The sequence below is a fragment of the Triticum aestivum genome, chromosome 5A (genome assembly GCF_018294505.1).
Source record: "Triticum aestivum cultivar Chinese Spring chromosome 5A, IWGSC CS RefSeq v2.1, whole genome shotgun sequence".
NCBI lineage: Eukaryota > Viridiplantae > Streptophyta > Magnoliopsida > Poales > Poaceae > Triticum > Triticum aestivum.
In genome coordinates, this window is record NC_057806.1 from 159,375,826 (window position 1) to 159,386,633 (window position 10,808).

At 50.5% G+C, this 10,808-nt stretch overlaps 1 long non-coding RNA gene across 1 annotated transcript; it reads left to right on the forward strand.

Annotated features, from left to right (window-relative positions):
* The first annotated feature begins 594 nt into the window (after positions 1-594).
* On the forward strand, positions 595-1,842 carry LOC123106737 (uncharacterized). Its single transcript, XR_006451454.1, has 3 exons — positions 595-768; positions 1,117-1,182; positions 1,264-1,842. It is a non-coding gene; the product is annotated as an uncharacterized lncRNA (long non-coding RNA).
* Positions 1,843-10,808: the final 8,966 nt, after the last annotated feature.

Below are 10,808 nucleotides of genomic sequence, written 5' to 3' on the forward strand. Positions count from 1 at the left end.
CGCGCGAGTCGCATCGGTCTCGATTTGGTCCGCCGAGTCAGCCGCAGCCGCGCGCGCCGCGTTGCCGCGGGCCTTCTTGACGATGGCCCTGTTCCGCCGGTCGGCGGTGACAGCCTCCCGCCGCTGAACTTCCGCCCTCTACTCGGCGTTTGACATGCCCGGTGGCTTGATCGGCGGTGCCCTCGGCTTCCTCTGCTTTGGCTGGGCGACGGAGGCGGTCGCGGTTGCCCGCCGTGCGGGGGGCGACGTACTTCTTCGGTGGCATGGCGGCCGGCTGGGAGGGAGGCGAGCAGGAGGAAGGAAGAGTACGGGAGGGAAGTGGGGAAAACGCGGGAATAAACGGCGGGAAGAAACGGCGGGAAGAGGCGCTCGCCTCGCCGATAAGGCGAATCCACAGCCCTTTTCGCTTGTGCTGGCGCCCCCTCAGGAAGCCGGGTTCGGCCTGGGTCTGCCGGCACCAGTTTCACCCCGAGCCGCCGAAAAACAGGCTTCTAGGGACGTGACTGGACCTTTTTTTGACACCGGCGCGGCAAAATTGACTAAAGAGGGCCTGTTGGGGCGCGGCTGGAGATGCTTTTAGACCTGCAAATTTGCACGGGCACCCCTGTCCAACCCCACGTCGCAGATCCGATCACTACGGCGGCGACCCGCGGCCAAAGACGGAGACCTCGCCGTGCGCCCTAAACACCAACGACACAGGATACTGATCGATTGCAGTTGGTTCATCTCGATCTCCTGACGCGGCCGCCGTGTACTTCTTGGTGTGAGGTACGCATGTCAGGGTGACTTGATTTTCTCCCGATGCCCGAGCGATCTGGAGCTAAGGTGCCTCACCTAGGGACTACCAGGTAGCTAGCTCGCCACGACTCACAACACGCAAACACACACATGCAGAATTGGTGTGGATGGCCATGGTTGACCAGATCAATAGACCGTCTTCTCTTATAGCTTTGCCTAACTAGTATAGAAAATTATTAATTTATTAAAAGGTGAGCAGCCAGATTTTTGATTGGCTGGTGGCGTATGAGATGTGGCCAAAATATGGATTTCATATACTGTACATGAGTGATTCTCATTTCAGAGGCTAATTCTGTATCTGTTTGTGTCTTTGTGCAGCAATGCAATCTACCAATAGCTTGAGGAGGAAAGATTTACCACACCAAAGCAAGTGTTCCTCTCCCCGTGAGTCAATTGCTTCCTAGTTGTATATACTTCAGTTAGTTATACACAATGGTGCTTACTAATTCATTGTTTATGTTTAAGTGTTCGTCTTTTACACCGGAATGTGAAGAGAATTTGAAGCCTAGTTTAGGCATGCCATTTGAAGGATTAGAGGCTGTTGAGAAGTTCTATAAGTTTTATGCACATGAAGTTGTGTGGTAATGATACCTACAAGATAGAATCATGGGTTGAGCACCACAATCATGGTCACTTGATCAGATCAAATTGTCGAGTTATTGAGAGTGCAAAGAATGCATTCTACACATGTAACAAAGCAAGCATACACACCTGTCAGACATACAGGCTTCTCCAAGTCAGCGAGGCACACTAGGCAAGAGGAATATGAGGCATTTATTGGTTGCAACATCCCTACTCAAGTTAACATACACCCGCCAAATGATGTTCGTTCGGCAAGGAGAAGTAAAAGAATAAGGAGAGGAAAGGAGATGAATGGGGAAGAACTGAAAAAGAAGAACGAAGAAGCCAAGGCCAAGGTCGCACGCTCGTGCAAGACGTGAAACCAAGTAGGGTTTCATGATAATCGCAATTGTCCAGAGAAAAAGGGTCAAGGAAAAGAAGTCATGAATGTGCATGACATGCATACAAATTGTGCATCATGAAAGCTACACCTCTTGCAAGAAAAAAATGCTTTATCAATAGTATTGTTTTATTGGATGTATAAAATTTCTTCGTGTAATGGATCAAATAATTATTTTGTCCAACTGTTTGTCTTAGTGGTGAGCAGTGTAGAGAGAATATTTGGTGCAACTCATTGTATTCCATGGAGTAGGTTACATTATATACACAGGATGTCTTGCGTGACAAGGTAACTAATCCTACCATATCTCTAGGAGTTAGCTATACAAGGCTAGAGAAGATAAGATTAGAAATACAAGATATGTCACGTTCAACACCCCCCCGCAGTCGAAGCGTCGGCGTCGGTGATGCAAAGACTGGAACGAAACTCCTGGAACGCAGCGGTTGGAAGCCCCTTGGTCATAATGTCGGCAAACTGCTGGGTGGTCGGTACATGAAGAACACGAAGCTGACCCAACTGTACCTTCTCGCGGACGAAGTGAACATCAAGTTCAATATGCTTGGTGCGCTTGTGCTGCACCGGGTTGGCCGCGAGATAGGTGGCCGAAACATTATCACAGTAAACCACCGTGGCTTTCGGGATGGAAACCCGAAGTTCACCAAGTAACTGACGGAGCCAACATGTCTCGGCAACAACATTGGCAACAACACGGTACTCGGCCTCGGCACTCGAGCGGGAGACGGTGGGCTGCCGCTTGGAGGACCAAGATATGAGAGAGTCACCAAAGAAGACACAATATCCCGATGTGGACCGTCGAGTGTCAGGACAGCCAGCCCAATCCGCATCAGTGTAAGCAAGCAGCTCGGTGGAGGTAGAAGCACGAAGACGAAGACCAAAGGTCGGTGTGCCACGAATATACCGAAGAATGTGCTTGACCAAGGACCAGTGAACATCACGGGGCGAGTGCATATGCCAGCAAACCTGCTGAACTGCAAACTGAATGTCTGGTCTGGTGAGCGTGAGATACTGAAGAGCACCAACAATACTGCGGTATAGAGGGGCATCAGTAGCAGGTTGCCCAGCAGTGGCAGAAAGCTTCGGCTTTGCCTCGGCAGGAGTGGCAGCAGGCTTGCAGTCGGTCATGCCAGCACGATCCAGCAGATCAAGAACATACTGTCCTTGATGGAGAAAGAATCCAGAGGCATCACGTCGCACATTAATGTCGAGGAAGAAGTGCAAAGCGCCCAAGTCCTTCAGCCGAAACTCAGAACCAAGATGACCGATGATGTCGCGAAGTATGTCCACGCGAGAGGCGGTGATGACAATGTCGTCAACATACAGAAGAAGCATGGCGACATGATCAGCTCGATGAAGCACAAATAGCGACGTGTCCGAGGTGGTGCTGCGAAACCCAAGGGCAGTGAGAAATGCTGCAATGCGGTGATACCAAGCACGAGGCGCCTGCTTCAGACCATAGAGAGACCGTGAGAGCAAGCAGACATCATCAGGCCGAGTGGGATCAACGAAACCAGTGGGCTGCTGACATAGAACACGCTCCTGGAGATGACCATAAAGAAATGCGTTGTTGATGTCGAGCTGATGAACAGGCCAATGACGAGATGCAGCGAGCTGAAGAACGACGCGTATCGTGGCGGGTTTGACAACCGGAGAAAAGGTCTCCGAGAAATCAACACCAGCACGTTGCGCAAAGCCATGAACAACCCAGCGGGCCTTGTACCTGTCCAAAGAGCCATCCGGAAGGAACTTATGCCGAAATACCCACTTGCCAGTAATAATGTTAGCACCAGGGGGACGGGGAACCAGCGTCCATGTCCAGTTGGCGACGAGGGCATCATACTCAGAGCGCATGGCGGCAAGCCAGTGCGGGTCGCTCAACGCAGAGCGCACCGAGCGCGGCACAGGAGAGACGACCGTGACACTAAGGTTGTGATAGCGAGGATTCGGTTACCGGATCCCGTCCTTGGCGCGTGTCACCATGGAATGATGAAGCGGCGGGGGTGGTGGCCGAGGCCGCCGTCGAGGCGGAGCCACAGCCTCTGGAGATGGAACCGCCGAGGATGACGGCGTGACCGCGGCCGAGACGGCGGGTGACGAGGCCGCAGGTAGCGATGACGAATCTGCGGGCAAGGCCGCAGTTGGCAGCGTTAGGGACGGCGACGAGGCCATCGGCGAAGCCGCAGGTGGCTGTACCAACAGCGGCGACGGAACCGCGGACGAGGCCGCGGGTGACCGTCAAGACGACGGTAACGAGGCCGCGGATGGAGCCGCGGGTGGCGGAGTGACTGCAGGCAGCGAGGAGGCCGCGACACGTATGGGTGACGCCGACCGAGGTAAGGCCGGCTCCTCCTGAGCCGGTGAGGGAGACCCCGCCGAGAGGCCGGAGGGGCCCGCCAAAGAGGAGGGCGGGCGCGGCGATGGGAGCGAAAGAGCTCCCCGAGACCGCCGAGTGGGAGCGTCCACGGTCAGAGCTGCTGTCGATGAAACCTGCTCAAAGGGAAAAACAGCTTCATCAAAGTAAACATGCCGTGAGACGAACACTTGACGAGAGACCGGGTCGTAGCAGCGAAAGCCTTTGGTGTTGGGTTGGTAGCCAAGAAAGACACAAGCGAGAGAGCGTGGTTGACGGTGCCCTAGACTAGGGGATACTCACCACGTCGTCTCCCAATCTATTAGATTGGGCCGAGGACCCCCGTGGTCGTATACTCATGGGCCAGTTCGGACGGCTACCGCATACAAGGAAGATTCCACAAGACTTGGCGATCAAAATAAGGACTTCTCCCCACCGGCGTATTCGGCTAGGACTCTTGTTACCCTAGGCCTCCGGTGCATTATATAAACCGAGGCCAGGCTAGTCGATAGATATACAATACATACAACAATCATATCATAGGCTAGCTTCTAGGGTTTAGCCTCCTTGATCTCGTGGTAGATCTACTCTTATACTACCCATATCATCAATATTAATCAAGCAGGAGTAGGGTATTACCTCCATCGAGAGGGCCCGAACCTGGGTAAAAAACATCGCGTCCCTTGTCTCCTGTTACCATCCGGCCTTGACGCACAGTTCGGGACCCCCTACCTGAGATCCGCCGGTTTTGACACCGACATTGGTGCTTTCATTGAGAATTCCGCTGTATGATCGACAAAAGGATCGATGGCTCGCCTGCAGATCAACTGCGACTTCGGCATCTTCGTCACCAGCTCGACTGGTCACCTTCGTTCGACCAAGAATTGCGCCCCGTGTTCGGATCACCATGTCCGGACGAGGGCCTTCGTCAAACATCAACTCCGATCTCTATCAAGATCACGGAGGAATCATCTATGGAGCTCGGGGGCTCAACGTCAACATTGCCCTCGAGCGACCGTGCTGTTTTTCTGGACAGCGAACTCGTATCTGCCACCACCATCTCCTCGAGTATCGTTTTGACGATCGCTTTGGTGGAATTGTGCGGAATTGAGTCTACAACAACCCTGGAAAATTTCGTCGAGTTCCGATGGAGGAATCTCTGGCAATCCACGATATACCGGAGCCCTGTCAAATCTGGACGGGAATTTGGATGAGTTTAGGGCGTGGTGTCCAGCTTCTAGCTCGGACATCCTTTGGAAGATCCAACCGTTGATCGGCTGCGGAATTCCTATATCTACCACCTCTCAAAATTCCGGCTCGATCCGACCGTCCAAAATCCGGGAACCTTCCGATTAGTGCATCACTTTTCGGATCTGTTTTCTGCGCGAAAACGAATCCGACCCGGGTTCATCTTTTTTATGAACAGGATTTCGGACATCCCTTTTGAAGGAAGTTTTGTATGGGGTATTGTGTTTTGTTCCCTAACACATCCCACTAACTGTACGATCTTTTGAACATGATCTTCAACATCATGCTGGTGTCAAACCAGTCCGGCAATATTACTCCATGGCTGCCGACCTGCGCTAGACACGGCGTCACTTTGTTGAGCCGAGCTCAACTTCTTCGGATCATCATCTCGGCAAGCCGAACAAGAGCCCGGCATCGCGAAGGATAAATCATCATCAACATCGCTGCCCCATGGATTACACGGAGCGGGCATACCGGCATCGCCGCACGGTCGCTTCATCAAGCCGGCATCGACCACGTCACGACCTGCATCGACAGGGCCGCACTATTGCTTCTTCAAGCTGGTGTCCATCACGCCGACCTAATTCGACTCATCGGCTGACATCGAGGCTTCGACATCTCGGCTGGACCGGGGGCTTCGCCATCTCTTCATCAACCTACTCCGGACACTTTGGCGTCACTAGCCAACCAGCTCCATCACGTTAGCTGGGCCGAGGGCTTTGCCTCGGCGAGTCAACCTTTACCAGTATTGCCATGCCGTCGTTTTATCGCCCATCAGGCAATGGGTGTGCGGAGTGAGTCCCAATTTTAGGAATCACCTTCCTTCGGATTGCTACAACAAATAAACCAGGTGCTATTAATCCCAGTATTTTTTGCTTGTTTGGGTTCATTTTTCCCAAGGAATTATTACTCTGGTTTGTTCAGGTCTATCAAATGGTGGCTGCATTAACGACAGTCGCATGGTGGTTCGGTCAGTTTCCGTACATAGTCCGGCGAACGCCGCATCCGGAGCTCGGACCGACCTGTGAATTCAGGCTTTGCCACGCCCTTACCGCATCACGCCGACGCCCTGCATCGACATTGACTTCGGCGCCAGGCCATATTTCTTTTATTACTCACTTTGCATAAATTATTGATTATGCAACGATTTTTTTTTAATTATCATTATTACTATTATCTCCGGTTTGCACTATTTTTTGTGCACAGGAAAATGATCCGGGGACTTCGGTGTCACTCTGCCGGTCTGCATTGATCGTGCTATGTCACCACTTCGGCGTGTCAAGCTCTCCGCTCCGCCACCTCGGGACCGGCTTGAGGGATGGAACCTTGCCCCGCATCAAGCTCGGACCGCGTCATCAATACCGAACACATTAACCAGCTAAGTCGCTTTCATGCTCAAAGCTTTAATTTCTAACTTGCGTTCGGTTCGACCAAGCATTATAATTTTTTGGAAAAAAGTTGCTTCTAAAAAATTTTCTTATCCAAACTTTGTTTGTCACGCATAAATTCAAATACCCCGTTTACTTGGGGGCTTCCTTTATGAAGCTTTTCCTGTTGCATATGATTATACTTGTACGGCTTCGTTCCTTGTTCGTGTATTACGCCACAATATGGACCACATTGACTTAAGCGATTTGCAAGCTGGGCTGCCTCGCTCCTGTGTTTACCCCTACGTTACCGATTGTTCGGCTAGGGAGTAAAGGGAGCACCTCTGCGATTGTCACGATCGAGTCACCCGAGCCGGACCTCAGACTGGGTGAAGCCGAAAGCTAGCGCTCTTATAGTTATTCAATGATGGTCGGCACACAACGGAACTCATGAGTACAAAAAATCTATTGCACAAGTCTCATAATAACAATGAGCACCGAAGAAAGGTATCGGCGGGGGTACTATTTTCTTCGAAGATGCTTCTTACACTTCACGGTAATATAGCATAAGTTCCCTGAGCGTGCTTTGTCTGTTACAGCCTTATGGCCTGATTGCCTGGTTATTGGAAACACCGTCGATATTCTCGACCGATGGAGTACATAACACTTTTCGGTCCTTGACCGAAGAGGGAGAAGCTGATGGTCGGTTAAGACGCGTTTAAAGTTCAGTTGAACATAGATATGATATAAGTACTTTGGTACATGCAATCATTCTTCTACCCAAGTCACTTGGGGGCTCTTAAGTTTATTTGAGCCGTTTTATAATAAGTGTTCTTCTTCTTAGTCGTTGCAAAGTTCTATTATTATTATTTATCACTCCTTTTTTCGAGGCGAGTGTGCGGTCACTAGCCGGGGAGCCTAATTTCTCTCTCAAAGCCGCTAGAGTTTAGTTTGCTAAACTGGCCTAATGAGAAGTACTCTGCCCTCGGGATAGGAGGTTGAAGCCGTAGGCTGACCCGCTCGAATTCTTGAGATAGGATGTGTCATGTTAAAGGACGACAGAAGCACTTCTTTTTTCTAAGACCAATTTTAGGATTGGCACCGAACACTTGATCTTATTCGGACGTCATGTTTTTACTGACGTTTCTTGGTTTTCCAAGCTTTTTGGCACTTTTAAACTATTTGTGCTTTTCCAGCATTAGTCTCGCAGTGCAACGCCGGACACCTTTAGGGATTCGGCAAAAACATTCTCAGATATTGCTATATATGCATCGGCTTCGAATTGTGTCTTCGGTCAATAGTTGGGTTGCCCGGCTCCTGCACTTGCTTCCTACGTTCCGTTTTGTTCGGCTAGGCGTGCAAAGGGAGAACCACTGCGATTGTGCTTCCAGCTCACATGGTTAAGCACCTTAGTGGAGAAAGACGAAAACTGACTGTCGCAATACGAGTAAACTGGTCAGCGATCCGATGACTATGACGGGCCATTCATAACATTGGCCGAAGTGTTTACGGCTTGATCTCGACTGTCGCCGAACACTACCGGGGGCTATTAACTGGTCTCCCAAACTAAATCCTCGATATTTTGCTCTTACATTCGAGCTGAGGTTTCATGATCATGCTTAGCATGACAACCCAAAGAAAGGAACCGATAGTGGGACTATTTTCTTTGGAATACTTTTCTTCTGTTAAACAGTAATATAACATATCTCTCTGCGTACCTTTGTTTATAAAACCGTGTGGCCAGATTGCCTTATTTTTCGTAAATCTTTGCCCTCATAAAGGCTTTATAAAGTAGGACAAACACTCCTCGACTACTGGCCAAGGAGGTGGAAGCCGATGGTCGGTCAACAAAGTTTTGTACAATGCGGATCCGAGCATTAATGACGTAAAGTACTTGGATACATAGAGTCATTACACATAATTTGTGATTTTACTATGGATATTGATCCTTAATTCGGCCACCCGTGCCCGCATTAAGGCTCGGGGGCTACTGGAATTCGGGCTTATTATTTACAAATATTAAAGGGGCACATCGATCCCCTGATCTGGTGTTGCCACCCGACTAGTGTCTCGGGGGCTACTGCATTGCTTGTCCAATGCAGAAAATTTTATGTGCAATATAGTTTCCGAGGAGATTTTGATCCTCAGGTTGGTCGGCAGCACCCAACCTGAGTCTTGAGGACTGAGCACGCCGCTTTTGTGTCCCGAAGTATTCTGCCAAGCTAGGACTTGATCCTCAGGCAGATTTTGCAAATCAACCTGAGTCTCAGCGGCTACTGGGATCAGCGGTCTTATGTCATCCTTCATGTGCATCTCGGGTTTTAGACCGATACACACCTTGAGGGCTACTGGCTATATATCTCGGCAGAGAATAAATTGCACCAATAAAAAATATTGACAAAAAATCGGCCCATAGTCGGGGTGGTGCACCACCTCGGAAGCAGTCCGGCATAAAGCTCGGGCGCTAGTGGCTGGCTCCATAGAGGGCATTTCCGGCATTAAGCTCGGCTAAACTCGTTCAACTTTTTTGAACCAAGGTGATACGACACCTCGGATATAGTCCGGCATTGGAGCCTGGACATAGTCCGACGTTGGAGCTCAGATATATTTCGGCGTTGGAGCTCGGATATACAGTCCGGCGTTGGAGCTCGGATACATAGTCCGGCGTTGGAGCTCGGATACATTCCGGCGCTAGAGCTGGGAAGCGGTCCGGCGTTCGTGCTCGGCTGCAAAAGATACCTCGAATGCAGTCCGGCGTTGGAGCTCGGACGCAAGAGGACCCTGCCTCCCGGGAACAACTTCAAACCCAAGGTGTGGCATAAAAATAAACAAGGCATTGATAAAGGCCGGAAACTTAAAGGGGCTCCTCGGATACCCGACGTGTAAACTCGTTGAATGCATTTTGGCGATCCTCAAGATCGAAGATAAAGAAGATTTGTTGAACCAGTTTTCAAGACCGGCAACCGAAGATGAAGAACAGTTCGGAAGAATCGAGGAGCGTCCCTAACTTGAAGACCAGTTCAGGGGGCTACTAACGGTGTCCTGGACTAGGGGGTACTCACCACGTCGTCTCCCGATCTATTAGATTGGGCCGAGGACCCCCGTGGCCGTATACTCATGGGCCAGTTCGGACGGCTACCGCATACAAGGAAGATTCCACAAGACTTGGCGATCAAGACAAGGACTTCTCCCCACCGGCGTATTCGGCTAGGACTCTTGTTATCCTAGGCCTCCGGTGCATTATATAAACCGAGGCCAGGCTAGTCGATAGATATACAATACATACAACAATCATACCATAGGCTAGCTTCTAGGTTTTAGCCTCCGTGATCTCGTGGTAGATCTACTCTTGTACTACCCATATCATCAATATTAATCAAGCAGGAGTAGGGTATTACCTCCATCGAGAGGGCCCGAACCTGGGTAAAAAACATCGCGTCCCTTGTCTCCTGTTACCATCCGGCCTTGACGCATAGTTCGGGACCCCCTACCCAAGATCCGCTGGTTTTGACACCGACAGTGGTGCAAGCTTGTGTGGCGCCGTACTGGTGATGTTGGGATAACACAAACAACCAAAGACGTGAAGATCATCATATGACGAAGGAGACCCGAACAGAAGATGGTGAGGGGTGTAGCTCTAGCGTGGTTTACACGACCGGAGGTTGAGAAGGAGAGTGGCGGTGGCGAGTGCATCGGACCAAAAGCGAGGTGGCATGTGTGCATGAAAGATCAAGGCGCGGACACTCTCATTGAGGGTGCGGAGAACACGTTCGGCATGGCCGTTTTGTTGGGATGTGTATGGACAAGTTAAGCGAAAAATGGTGCCATGCGTGGATAGAAGATGGCGAATGGCGATATTATCAAATTCTTTTCCGTTATCGGTTTGAAGATGAGCAATGGTGCGATGAAAGTGGGTGGTGACATAGGCATAAAATGAGTGAAGGGTGGAGGCGACGTCGGATTTGCGGCGTAACGGAAAAGTCCAAGTGAAGTGTGAAAAATCATCTAAAATCACAAGGTAATATGATTAACCCGAATTGCTAGGCACGGGAGATGTCCAAACATC